This window comes from Globicephala melas, chromosome 15, assembly GCF_963455315.2.
Source record: "Globicephala melas chromosome 15, mGloMel1.2, whole genome shotgun sequence".
Taxonomy (NCBI): domain Eukaryota; kingdom Metazoa; phylum Chordata; class Mammalia; order Artiodactyla; family Delphinidae; genus Globicephala; species Globicephala melas.
The window spans coordinates 70,277,541-70,292,341 of record NC_083328.1 but is presented as its reverse complement, the minus strand read 5'-3'; positions in this window follow the sequence as shown (position 1 = coordinate 70,292,341).

The following is a 14,801-nucleotide window of genomic DNA, read 5'->3' as shown; positions in this document are numbered from 1 at the left end:
TGCCAACCTCTCGGACCATAAAGTCTTCTTCTAGCCCCTAGACGAACAGAGAGAAGTCCCACCCCCTTCTTAAAAGCTACTTCCCAGAATGCACACACACGACTTTCACTCACATTCCACTGGTGAGGACTTGTCACACTGCCAAGCATACATGCAAGCTTCACTGGGAAATATAGTCTCTGTCTGGGCAGCCACTCCTTTTTCTGTTTGTTTTGTTGAATTTTATTTCATTCATTTTTTTATACATACAGCAGGCTTCCACTAGTTATCCACTTTATACATATTAGCGTATACATGTCAATCCCAATCCCCGCCTGCCACTTTCTCCCCTGGTGTCCACACGCCCGTTCTCTACGTCTGTGTCTCAACCTCTGGGCAGCCACTCCTAGCAACAATTCCACACTATGCAAGGGCAAGGGCGAATGCCTGGTAGATGGAACACTAGCTGTCTCTACCACAGGGCCTGATCCTAGACATTCTGTTAGCATTTACTAAGTTTGTGGTCCATTCTCCAGCAGAGATCAGGCTGGGGTCTTCTCTGAATATTCCCACTCTCACTTCAACTCCTACCAGCACAACATCATCACCATAAAGCCCTCAAGCATCCCCTGGTGGGAGCCTTTCCTATAAGACCCCCGACCTCTCACCACAGTTGCCTTGGTGACAGGCTCTTGCTTTGAACCCCCATGGTTGGACCCTTCCCTCTGCCTGCCCTCACCTCACAGCCCACCGCAGTCTTCAGGGGCCTCCTACATAGCTCTCTCCTCCTGGCAGCCCAAACAGGAAGCCAAGCAGAGGCCTCCTGAAGGAGAGATCAGGGCCTGTCCTGTCTATATTTAAGCCAAGGAGGGCGGGTCTGGACACGTGGTGCCTACACCGTTGCTCGTCCTCTGGTTTCCATCTCCTCCCACAATCCACCAGGGCAGGAAGAGGAACCGCTGCTCCACTTCCTGTTCCTCTCTTGTCGGGACCCTCCCTGCACTAGATGCTGTTGGTTTCCAAGCTGTGTCCCCTTTACCAGACTAGTGGCCCCAAGCTCCAGATCCTGTGAGAATTGACAGCTAAAGATAATACTGTCCCTGGGAATTCCCTGGCGGTCCAGTGGTTAGGACTCCCCGCTTTCACTGCTGTGGGCCCAAGTTCAATCCATGGTTGGGGAACTGAGATCCCGCAAGGCGTGGCAAGAAAAATAAAAATAATAATAATAATACTGTCCCCTTCCCTGGAGACTTGCTTTTGGCAGGATCTCCCTCCCCTAGGAGGTTACTCTCCCTCCCCAACCAGCGACATCCTATGGCCATTGACTGATGACATGGAGGTACAAATGCCAGCCCCTTGTCTCCAGTGGGGACCAACTTGGTGACACAGTTCATGTTCCAGAGCTCCTTGTGGGATGAGGCTGAAGCTGGCCTGTCTCTCATGCTTCCCTGGCCCCTCTTCTCCTAAGATCACTCTGCAATAAGTCACTCTCACATGAATCCCCATCTCAGGCTCTGACTCTAGGAAGCTGATCTAAGACCCTCCCTTATATCAGATCTGCCTCTTCTTTCTCCAGAGCCATCGTGGCAGACAGGATGCAGAAAAAGAGAAATCAGCTTGCAGATAAAAAAACATGCCTTGGGAAGGGCAATGAAGATATCGCACAGAAGAAAGTCTAAGGTGTTGAACACCATGCTGTCCAACAGAACTCTTGCCAGTAACCCTAGCATGGCCCTGGAACTCTGCCTTTGGAGGGAGGCCACCCACCAAACCAGGAGGACTTGTGACATGGATTCCACGGACACTGTGCATTAAGTTGACCCTCGTCCCTGAGCCCCATCTGGCCTCACGTTGGCCTTCCCAAAGCAAAGCCCACTCCTTGTGGCCGTAGAGGGGGACAGAGATGCAAAGGGGGTTAAAAAAAAAAAAAAGAAATGCAAAGGGAACAGATAAGAATCCATATAGAAAGAGTGAGCATCATCTTACGAAAGGTCCAAGCACCTCTTTCTCTGCCCTATCAGGAAATCCACACCCTCTTTCCCTGGCCTGGGACCTGTGATCCACAAAAGAGATGCTTTCAGTGCTTGATGGATACGGAGACATGTGGCTGAAGGTAGGAAGGGGAGAATGGCAGTGCCCACAGGCCCATGGGCAATGGAGGAGAGGGGTGAGAGTGGTGAACGGAGAGGGTTAAGAAACTGGCAGTTCACACCAACACCCTCCACTCCTTTCAATTTCTTTTCTGTGAATTTAAATGCATTCTGTCACAGTGAGTTATGTCACCTGAAGGAAATGCCCAACTCGGCGACGGTTTTAAAGATTATTTTTTAGATCACCTATCACTATCCATTTGAGGAACGATTGTTCAATCTGAAAAAATAAATTCAAAACTGTCCCCATCTAAGCAAGATGGAAAAATAACTTTCCCTGTTCTTTCCCTTTCTTTCTTTTCATTTTTTTTAAAAGACGGCTTATTTCTGAAGGACAGGTTTGAAAATCTGTTTTCACCTTGACGTTCTGGCTGGATTTGAGCAGCTTGGTAAGCTGAAGATCGTGCCTTGTCAGACAGGTAAACAAATGAATGTACAGCTAGCTGTGTGACCTCAGGCAATTCACTTAACCTCTCTGAGCTTTAATCTCCTCAGTTGTTTCACTAAGGTAGCAATACTGACCATGATCATCAAATGAAATAATGCCCAGACAGTCCCTGAATGTGAGACAGATGTAAGGTGTCTCTTCCACTAAACTGTCAGTTCCTATAGGGCAGGGAGCAGGCTCTGGCCAATTCTGCCCTTCCTGTAGATCTTATACAGGGCCCGGCCCACAAAAAGTGTTTAATAAATGTGGGATGGATGGATGGTTCGACGGGTGATGGTTTGGTGGGTGGATGTATGGACATACAAAGAGATGGATGAACGAAGGAAGGATGGATGGAGGCAATGATGTGCTGTAAAATGACTGTCCAAAACACAAACAAACCAAAACAGTCCTCACTACACGTTCCCCAATTTCCATAGTGTAAGTATTGACACTATGGCCACCAACATGACACCACTGAATGCAGAGCTGGAAAGAGAGGGGCAAAACTGGCATTTACGAGTCTATAGAAGACAGTTCCCGTACCTGAGTGGAAGGAAGGGAGGGAGGGAGGAAGGGAGGGAAGGAGAGAAATAAGGGAGAGAGTAATGAAGAAGGCAGGAAGGAGAAGAGACGGAGAATAAATATTTACCATAGAGAAGAAAATTAAAATATTCCGGTACCAGGGCTTCACCGGTGGCACAGTGGTCGAGAGTCCGCCTGCCCATGCAGGGCACACGGGTTCGTGCCCCGGTCCGGGAAGATCCCACGTGCTGCGGAGCGGCTGGGCCCGTGAGCCATGGCCGCTGAGCCTGCGCGTCCGGAGCCTGTGCTCCGCAATGGGAGAGGCCACAACAGTGAGACGCCCGCGTACCGCAAAAAAAAAAAAAAAAAAATTCTGGTACCAGGGAACACCAGAAAGAGCAATGCCCGAGGAGGCAGCAAATCTGCTTTCACCACCATTCGTCATGGACTAAAACGGAATCCTCCCATCTCCTGGAGTAAATTATTTCCTGTTTAAGGACGAGGGGTGGGAATGGAGTTTACATAGTACAAAACAATGGTCCTCAATTATCTTTAAGAGTCGGAAACCTTTTACTTCCCAATGAAATCTTACTTGAAGAGCACAATAATAATTACAACTGATATTTATAAAGTATTTACTATGTACCGGGTACAGTCCAAGTACGTTGCATGGAATCCTCCCAACAACCCAGTAAAACAGATAATCTTACTATATCCCCAGTTTACCAGAGACGTTGAGGCACTTGCCCAGGGTCACATGATAAGCAGCAGATCCAGGATTTAAATACAGGTGGTGACGGCAGTCCTAATCATTCTGCTCTCCTGCCTTAATCAATCAAAAGGAAAAGATGGGTTGTCAGCTGAGCTGCCCTTGCAGGCCCTAAGCCCAGCCATTCCGGAGGCCCCACAGAGAGCCAGATTCTTGGAAAAGAAGCTGGGGGAACAGGTGTTCATCCTAGTTCTGCCCCTGGTTTGCTGTGTGTCCTTGGAAAAACTTCTTGCCCTCTCTGTGCTTCAGTTTTCTCATTTATAAAACAAGGTGATCATCCCCTACAACTATTATAAGTTGTACATTAGACAAGTATCATGAGAAGGACCAGGAAGCCTTCAAAGAAAAACAGCTCAAATAAGTCACAATACATACATTGTATTTACCTCCAGGACACCAAGACCCGTTTGATTTAGAATGCACCCACTTTTGAGATTACTTGACATTCTTTGAAAAAAAACCCGGTAGTAATCATTTCTCCAATTAAATTAAATCTTGTAGGGATGACTTTATTTTCAAGGATACTTACTTTGAAAGTCACTTTTGTTAATACAGAGTAATATTTAGTTATTAGTTAGTTAGCAATATTTAGCACTGCCTTCATGGACAATTTTACAAATCTGCACGAAATTCAACCCGTTTTTGTGCGGAAAAAAACAAAGAACAAAAGGTGGTCAGCCTATTGAGTGTTCCATTCTTCGGAACTCACATCCCTTTGAAAATTTAAAGAGCAATATGGGCTTTTCTCCCCAGAGACACGCAGACACTTGCCAGGCTTTGGGTATAACTTTGGGACAGGAAGGATGAGAGGGAGTGTCAGCCCCAGGAGCTAGGATTAGGGAGGATCTTAGTAGACACAAGAATGTCTCTGAGGTGCCAGGTAATTCTCCAGGTCCATGTTTCAGCAAAATCTCAATCAATGCAGAAAAAATACCCAGAAGCTGCTCAGACACTGCCCGAGATTTTAAAATGAAGAATTCTCTTGACAAATAAATCTTTTAATGAAATACAAGCAATTAAGCTAAAAGTCCTATCAAATGCAACCTGTCACTCAGCAGGCTGACACTTAATTGAATTTCTTTTCCCATCCCCTGGCTCCTTTTCCCTGATAAACAAATTCATTCACGGCGGATCAAGTTTCCCTAACCCAGAAACCAATGATAGTCAATCAACTAATTGACACAACAAAGACGTCTATTAAAAAAAAAAAAAGTTCCCCTAATTAAAGTGGGAATGAAATTTTATAATACTCTGCTGCCTGATATTAATTACTCTGTGGTTCACCCTCTCCCTCCTCCTCAGGGACCTGGCAGTGGATTGGGGTTAATGAGGGAATCTCAGACCCAGGTACAAGTCCAAGTTCCAGCTTTATCCTGAGTTTGCTGTGTGATCTTGGAGCCCACTTCCCCCCTCTGTTTATCATCAGGCGTGGCATCAGGGGTAGAACTAGGTGACTTCCAAAGCCGATTCCATCTCTAACCCTTAACTTTCATGATCCAGAGGACAGTCCAATGGCATAGTTTTCACTCTGTGATCGCGGGTCAGCCAGCAGCTGCTAGGAGCTCTCTCCCAGCATTGAACTGAAAATACAGCCCATCATCAATGGGCTCCTTCTGCCTCTTCCTGCAGACACAGCAGCCCCTGAATGCATACGCCCTTCTCCCCACGCACACATCCACACATTCCCAGGCACGCTCCTTACACACGTTTATACAATCTCTCCTTGCAGCACACACACATACACACACACTCTCTCTCTCTACATCACGGCCAGGAATGCACACACACTGACATACACCCGCATGTATGCACATGAAACACACACACATACAGATACGCTTGCATGTAAACAAATGCTCCCTGAGAGATCAAGTCCGCTCAGTCAAGGCCATGCACACACTCTCTCTCCTCCTGAAACACACGCACATCCTTAGACACATGCCCCTCTAGAGAGCAGATCCAGAGCCATGAATACACCCATCACCTTACCCCAGACTCAGAAGCACATGCTGGGGAATACGTAGCCCCAGACTCCCTTTTAAAGCAAACCACCTCTGAAGAGGCCACACACACACACACATACACAAACACACATTTACACACTCTACACACTCCTGTGCCCTACACACCCAAATGCTCCTCTCCTCACGGCCACTGTCAGATGTGAAGTTGAACAGGATGTGACCCAGTTTCCCAGTCGCAAGGAAGCTTTGGCTGGGGCAGCCCTGAGGATCTCAGAAACCTGGCGACTGACCCAACAGGCTTATCCAGAACTGTCTGGGTTCCAAAGTTTCTTTCCTTCAACAAAGGGCTACTGAGTGCCTCTCCTGTGCCAGGCACTGCTTGGCAGGGGGAAAGTGAAAGAGACAGATATCATCCCCCAGAAGCGGCTCTGTTCCTGCAGTCCCTGCCCAGATGCACCAGCAGGTAATGAGGACCCCCCATCCCTGGGCCCTGACACAGCCAGGGCTCTAGTTTAGAGGTGGCTTTTTCAAGACATCATGGTTGGGGCTTCCTTGGTGGTGCAGTGGTTAAGAATCCGCCTGCCAGTGCAAGGGATACAGGTTCGAGCCCTGGTCTGGGAAGATCCCACATGCCGCAGAGCAGCTAAGCCCGTGCGCCACAATTACTGAGCCCACGTGCCACAACTACTGAAGCCCGCATGCCTAGAGCCCGTGCTCCGCAACAGGAGAAGCCACCGCAATAAGAAGCCCGCGCACCACAACGAAGAGTAGCCCCCGCTCGACGCAACTAGAGAAAGCCCGTGCGCAGCAACAAAGACCCAACACAGCCAAAAATAAATAAATTATAAAAAAAAAAAAAAACCATCATGGTCAAGGTGCCTTTGAGCCAGGCCTTACAGGACACAGGAGAGGGTGTACGAGGCAGAGACAAGCATATGAGCAAAGACAGGGAAGCAGGGAAGAGGGGGTACAAAGAGGCAGTGCCAGGCTGAGGTGCGGCAGCCGAGTTCCACTGCTCGCTGTCTTCAGGGTGAGGGCAATCACTGAACATCTCCGAGCCTCAATTTCCTCATGTGAAAAATGGGGACGATGGCAGTAGCTACCAGAGAAGGACCATCCATCCACTCAACAAATAGAGAGGAGCAGCTACTCTGCGCCAGGCACTGTTCTGGGCACCTGGCGTCATTGTGAAGGTTAGAGGAGGTGACGAATGCCAGCTCTTGGAGCCGTGTCTGCACACGCTGAGTACCAGCTTGGTGGGCCTGAATGCGAGTGGAAAGAAATAGGGCTCTGGAATGAATTGGCTGGTGTTTGGTGCTCTTAAGCCGCGGGGGCAGGAGGGAGCGGATGGAAAGATGGGAGGGGCAGAGGCTGAGGCTGGGAGGCCGGCCTGGAAGAGGAGGAGGGGGGACTGGTGATGGAACTCAGGGTGCGTCTCCAGGGGAGAGACACCATCTCAGCCCTGACTTCCTCTGGGCAGCCCCTCACCCCGATTCCTTCCAGGGCAGGGCCCTGGCTTCCCCTGCAGGTTTGCAAAGCCAGGCAGGGGTGGTGGTGAGGGGCCCCTTTCCCTCCCCCTCGGACACAGAGCGGGGGCTCCCGGCATCTGATGCCTTCTGTTGGGCTCATCTCCCTGTCTCTGTTTTCATGTTTTCCTCTCTCACGATGGCTGTGTGGAGCACATCTCTCAGAAAATACTTGCTTTTGAAAGTTGTTGCCATAACAACCACTTCATTACACGCCAGGCCCAGTATCTCAGAAATGCAGAATCTTTCCTTAAAAGCGTGCGCTGCACATCAAAGGGGAATAGGAGCTCATTATTTTTACATTATTTTGCAGGCAAATAGATATTTTCCAATACACATTTCTTTTCTAAGTTGATTTTCTTGTTCAGTGGAAATGCACATTTCTTTCTTAACACTTTCCTGCCTGCAGGGCTCAGGGCCTGGAAACCTAAGTTCCTCAAAGCAGGAGGGAGAAGACGTTTCTTTTGATGGGATATCCATCCCTCAGCCCATGAAGGGTGGTTTGCTCTAAGTCACAATTTAACTGCACCCAGAAATTCTAGGACAGGAGGAAATTCTCAGTGTAGCACGCACAAGACTTTCTCGGTCTGACTTTGTTCTAACCAAGGTTTCGTAACAAGTGAAGTTAAAGACTTAGGGAGGGCTTCCCTGGTGGTGCAGTGGTTGAGAGTCCGCCTGCAGATGCAGGGGACACGGGTTCGTGCCCCGGTCCGGGAAGATCCCACATGCCGCGGAGAGGCTGGGCCCGTGAGCCATGGCCGCTGAGCCTCCGCGTCCGGAGCCTGTGCTCCACAACGGGGGAGGCCACAACAGTGAGAGGCCCGCGTACAGCAAAAAAAAAAAAAAAAAGACTTAGGGAAACAAATCAAACCCAAGCCAAACGGGACTTCCCTGGTGGTCCAGTGGGTAAGACTTTGCACTCCCAGTGCAGGGGGCCTGAGCTCAATCCCTGGTCAGGAAACTAGATCCTGCGTGCATGCCTCAACTAAGACCCAGTGCAGCCTAATAATTTTTTTTTTTTAAATGAGTATCTTAACCAGTTGGGATGGAGAGGTGCTCCAGGATCTTGTCTTCTGAACCAGAGGGCGCTGTCAGAATTTAATAGGTTCCTTTAAGTGAAGGCCTAGCATGTATCTCTGCCCTCACTAGCACATAAGCTTCATGATTTTTGTCTGTCTGATTCACTGCTTTACCACCAGAACCTAGAACAGTGCCCGGATCTGTAGGGGCTCAGAAAATATTTGTTGAATGGACCGATGGGTGAATGTGCTGGGAGCACCGCGTCTTGCAACAATTCTGCGAGAGAAAGGAATCGTCATCCCCGTGATACAGATGAAGAGCTCGAAGTTTATAGTAGTTAATACAATAATAATATTAATAACAATAATAATAACGGACATTTTAAATTTTATGGAAGCATAATATGCATAGATCCCACAAGCCATGCGGCGCAGCTCCCACCCCCCCAAGATAGTCATATGCATGGAGAGAAATGCACCTATCTTAAGTACACAGCTCCCTGACTTTTCATAAAACACCCCTGGGTAACCAACGCCCAGATCAAGAAACAAACATGCGGAGGGAGGAAGGAGGCAGTGAACAGGACCGGTCTCTCTGGTGGCCTTACAAGAACACACTAAGATGCTGCACATCTGTTGCATGTGGATTTCTGTACGTATGTGTTCTATTTTACAACAGAAAGGGCAAGGCCGGCTTAGTCACTAAGTCCCAGAACTGTTATCCTGACCTCTAAGGTCAGAGATCAGATTTGCCTGTTTTTGTGATTTCTGTAAATGGAACCACACAGTGGGTCCCCTTTTGTGCCTTTTTTCTCTCGTCATTGTGTTTTTTTGTTTTAGGGTTTTTTTTTTGGCCACGCGACTCGCAGGATCTTAGCTCCCTGACCAGAGATTGAACCTAGGCCTATGGCAGTGAAAGCACTCAGTCCTAACCACTGGACCACAAAGCCATTCCCATAATGTTTTTGAGATTTGTCCACGTCGTGGCAGATAGCTGACCATCATTCACCTCTCTGCTAATAGTAGCTAACTTTGAATGAACATTTACTGTGTGCCCGGTAGGCTCATTTAATCCTCCCAACACTCTAAGATGAAAGCATTTTCCTAAGTGATTTGCCTGGAGTCCCACAAACAATGAGTGAGGAATTGAACTCAGAAATTTATGGCCCCCAAACTCCGGCTGTTGTCAGGAACTTTTTTCCTTGCTGACTCAAGTCTATCGCTAAGCAAGGTCAATAGCTGGGCCAGGCCAGGGATGAGTGGAGGGCTTTTTACTCCAATATGATACGGCCCCAGCATCCTAGGCCGCAGCAGCCTTTTGTAAATGCTTTTATATTTCTCAGGCTCCTGCCCTCACTGTCAGGCTCTCAGCTGCTCCCTCCGGCTGGTGCCAATGTGCCTGCAGACAGCCATACCAACAGCTCTTGTTACTTGCAATCCGCTATGACCAGGAAGCCAAAAATACAGGGGTTATTAGAACTGTGTGCAAAACAAGAGATAATTGCTATGAATAAGGGCTTGCCTCGCATGGGTCTATAGACAATGAGATCTGTGACAGCTTCACTTCTGTTCGTTTCCTGGGTCCAGAGAGGTGAAGTTTCTAGATAAGCCAAGTGCCTCTCTAGTACATTTTTTCCCTTTTTGAATGCTTTAGTAAAAAGGTTTTTTGTTTGGAGTCTGAGGACTTCATTCTTGTAGTATTTCTATAGCTTGTGCTGATGGTCAGTACCTGGCAAGTTAGCTCAGGTCTTTTTAGTCCTGAAATCCCATCAGACAAAGCAGCCGGGAGGAACACAAAAGTCCTTTTGCATCTCTAGGCTCTGAGGCAGAAATGAGTGAAGTGATACCGTGAGGGACTGGTTTCTAGCCCCAGAGCAGAGCTGGTGTACTGTAATCCTGGGCTTTCATTGGTCTGCTCCAGCTCCACTCTCGCGGGCGAGACTCTCCCACCCCCTCAGGTCCCAGTGTCGGCCGTGCACTTACCTGATTCTGGACCTGCGCTGGGTGCATAAAATAAGCAGGATGGGACCCACCCAGCCTCGTCCCCTGGCAGCCTCCTGCTCCTGTGCTGCGTAGCCCTCCTGGACAGCCAGGTCTAGGTAGCATGGTCCCACTCTAGTCCCCCATCCCAGCCTGTGCTTCCCTCCATCAGCGCTCACTTACTTCCACCGGGCACTTTTCAGCTCTCGGTATTTTCTTTTTTTTTTTTTTTTTGGCTGTGCCGTGTGGCTTGCGGGATCTTAGTTCCCTGACCAGGGATCGAACCTGGGCCCAGGGCAGTGAAAGCTCCGAACCCTAACTGCTGCACCGCCAGGGAATTCCCTCTCAATATTTTTTTAAAAATGAAAACCTAAACCTTCTCTCCACCCACCTTACCCTCCTTGGAAGAAGCCAATTCTGCATCTATCAACCTACTCGTTTCCACCTTCCTGACTTCCTATATTCACATCCACTCTCTGGAATCTCTTCTGAACCAGTTTTTAACACCTTGTTTCTTCAGAAATGAATGGGTTAAAAAAAAATCTTTGACACCAGTTTGAAAAAAAAAAAAAAAAAAGAGTAAATCTGTCCCATGGGCTCACCCCATGAGCACCCAGTTTTCCTGGGTTTCACACTCCCCTAAATCCAGGGCCTGACACCAGAGAGAGCGTCTCTCTTCATGGACAGGGACAGCCATTTGCTTGTTTTCTGACACCTCTTGCCGAAGCTCCAATGGCGGTGCTGTAAAAAGCCACTCCACCCTGGGCCCACAGCTCACGTTTGGCAACTGTGTCCCTTTTAATGGATGCACACGTGTCTATTGTGGGTACAAACATAATGGTTTCCATGGAGACATGGTCACAATGACTAATTAGACAAAAGAAGAGTGTTTTTCAAAGCCTTGAAAGACATGATGGATGTAATAAACGAACATCATCTTAGTTGATATATTCCTTCTCAGAAACTTCAAAAACTTCAAAAAATGGCCCCTGGTGACGACTTTATCATGGAGTTGGACTCTCTAGCCACTGGGACAGAGCCTTCCAGATTCTCAACTGCAGGATTCGGATCCTGACACACATTCCAAAAGCAGCCAGAGGGGTCCTCGTCCACTGCCAGCATTTCCAGGCGAGGCGTCCCACTCTGGCACCACGGGCTTACTCTCGTTATGGCCATTAAGGAGACCAAGGACGCTCCAGGTCTGGCGACCTCGTCCTGCCCCCTCCAGCACACCAGCCTGACTCAGCCATCAGCTGCCCCACGGGGCTCACCCCACCACCTTCACTTATTTGTTTCAGATGCTGGGTGAGTGAAAATGAATAAAAGGACATCTCAACTAAACTTGGAGCTGGGAAGGCCTGTAGAGGAAGCTCTCATACACTCATCGTCAATTACCCCAAACAGGAAGACATCGATTGCCCCCAACCAGAAGACCTCAGTTACCGACCCCAACAGGAAGAGACCTACCCTGCACTGACAGAAGGTGCTACTACTTTACTATCCCAGCAGGAGGAGGAAGACTTCCTTCCTGCCGGGCAACAAGCCCAGCCAATGGAAAACGCCGCAGCTCAGCCAATGAGAGGCCGTCATCACCTGAACTTTTACTTTCCTCCAATGAACTTGAATTTTTTTCCTTGCTGATGACTTCCCTTCCTTGTCCTGTCCTCCTTACTATAAAAGCCTTCCACGTTGTGTAACCCCCTCAGAGTATCTCTCTGTTGCCAGATGAGAGGCTGCCTGATTCGTGAACTGTTTAATAAAGCCAACTAGATCTTCAAATTCACTCAGTTAAATTTTGTTTTTTAACAGATGCAATTTTTCTTGTAGTCCCCTCCCCCTCAGCAAAGCTGGGGAACGAGTATGAGCTATCCCATATTCTAAAGAAAAGTGATATTTTCCCCAAGGGTGTGTAAACTTCACGTAATGTACTGGCAAAAATCTCAGAAGTGAGGGAACAACCCCAGGTATTTCTTCCAAAGGCTGTACACTGATCTGCACGAGCTTTTCCACTTTCCTGACCCTCATCCCACCGTGATCCCAAACAAAAAGTGTTCAGAACACAAAATACCAAGACCTGAAACTACAACTTGACAAGGAAAAGTAACCTGTCTCAGACATACTGCGTAATGAGTCCCAAAGCCACTCTATAAAGCAGCAAAATAAGAATAATACAATAATATCTCTGGATAGAAATGAGAATGCCTGGACACAGTAAGAAGCAAATGGCAACTGTGCAAACATACTGCAGCTAACGGCCCAAGAAAACAATCATCGACAGGCAAAGCATCCAGTCTAGAAGAAAGCACAACCTAAAACGGAAGAAAAGTTTACCAAAGTGCTGATATAAAACTGCATAATAAGAGTACAAATATTTTAAAAGCATAAACTCTTAACAAACATAACAGAAGAAATGACAGTAGAGATATCAAATACCATCTAACAAAACAATCCCAATTCTAGGTACTTACCGAAGACAAATGAAAGTTTATGTCCACAGAAAACCCTGTATGCAATCGTTTAGAGCAGCTTTATTCACACTTGCCGCAGCCTGGAAACAATCCAAACGTCCTTGAACTGGTGGGCAGATGAACTGTGGTACGTCCATACAATGGACTCAGCAATAAAAAGGAGTGAACTAAAAGACATGACACCATTCATCTCAAATGCAATATACTAAGTGAAAAAAGTCAAAGTGCAAAGCCTATCTTCTGTACATGTTACACGATTTTCTGGAAAAGGCAAAACAATGGGCACAGAAAACAGATCAGTGGTTGCCTCGGCCCATGTGTGGAAGAAGGGATTGACTACAAAGGGGCGCAGAGAATGTGGGTTGGGGAGCGATGAACCATTGCACACCTCGATTGATTGTGGGGTGGCTACGCGACTATGCATTTGTCAAAACTCATGGAACTGACAACACGGCTCTGTGAGAAATGCATTAGGGCAGGGATGCAGACAATAGTCACAGACTTTTCACAAAATATGCCCATGTCTTTTGATTTAATGGACAATATTATGTTGCTCTCTCAAAAATTCCATTGTTGGATTAATTTAACTATTTTATCTGAGAATGTGATTGTTAATTGTGGGGGGTTTTTTGTTTCTTTTTTTGCGGTACGCGGGCCTTTCACTGTTGTGGCCTTTTCCGTTGCAGAGCACAGGCTCCGGATGCACAGGCTCAGCGGCCATGGCTCACGGGCCCAGCCGCTCCGCGGCACGTGGGATCTTCCCAGACCGGGGCACGAACCCGTGTCCCCTGCATCGGCAGGCGGACTCTCAACCACTGCGCCACCAGGGAAGCCCTGTGCTTACTTTATTATACACAGATTTTGGGAATTCCCTGGCAGTCCAGCAGTTATGACTCAGTGCTCTCACTGCTGGGGCCCTGGGTTCGATCCTTGGTCAGGGAACTAAGGTCCTGCAAACCACGTGGCGCGGCCAAAACAAAACAAAACAAAAATCAAACCAAAACAAACAAACAAAACACACAGATTTGAAAAAACATATGACTCCAACCACAATGTTTTCCCTAATCTCTTGTTAAACTTGGAGGAATCTTTTAGGAAACAATTCCATTGGTGATGACATAATATTTGTTTGAGGTTCAGAAACTCCTTTGGTTTCTTTGGTTACCTTTTCTTCTGTTCATGTCAAGTAAAGTTAGAGTTAATGACTTTTACTTTCAAAAGTATCCCATTTCACAAAAATATTGCTACCTATCTCTCCACCTAGAAACTCCAAATAGAAACATAGTGTGATGGTTTTGGGGGGTGGAAAGAGGTCTTTTTGTTTTATTTATTGTACTGTTCTGTCACTTTGCATTTTAACACACATGCACTATTTTTATGAAAACAATGAGTCCTTCCCTGACCCCACCCTAGCTACAATCACAGCTCCCCCGACCCCATGGCATGCATGTCACTCTCCTTACTCCAGAGGTGTCGCCACACGAGTTCCGTTCCCTTCCTGGACCACGCATCCTTGAGAAGCAAGAGCTCTGTCTTGCTCATCCCTCTATCCTTCAGAGGACCATGGTCCACACAAGTCCTCAATACATGCAGCTGGAATAAAGGAGACCACATATCAAGGCAGCCAAGAGAGAAATCAAAATCCTTCATGAGCTTAAAAAGTAAAAAAAAATCTCAGAATTTTCAATCCTGACCTCAGGCGACAGCTTCCCACTGTCTACTTTCCTACAGTGTAAGAGAGAAATCAAGGGAGAAGGGGGACATGGCTAAAAGCTTAGCCCATAAGAACACTGGGAGACCAAACACGGCCATCTCACTCCCTAAGAGCTAGTGACATGTCTCTCCTCCTAGTGAGAGATTCTGATGGAAACCCAGCAGTTAGGATTCTAGAACCAAGAGTAAACAAAGAGAACTTTAGAATGTGATGGAGCCACAGAAGCCTGGAAGACACCATGGTTAAGCAGAGATTGAATAGATAAATCCAACAGACTCCT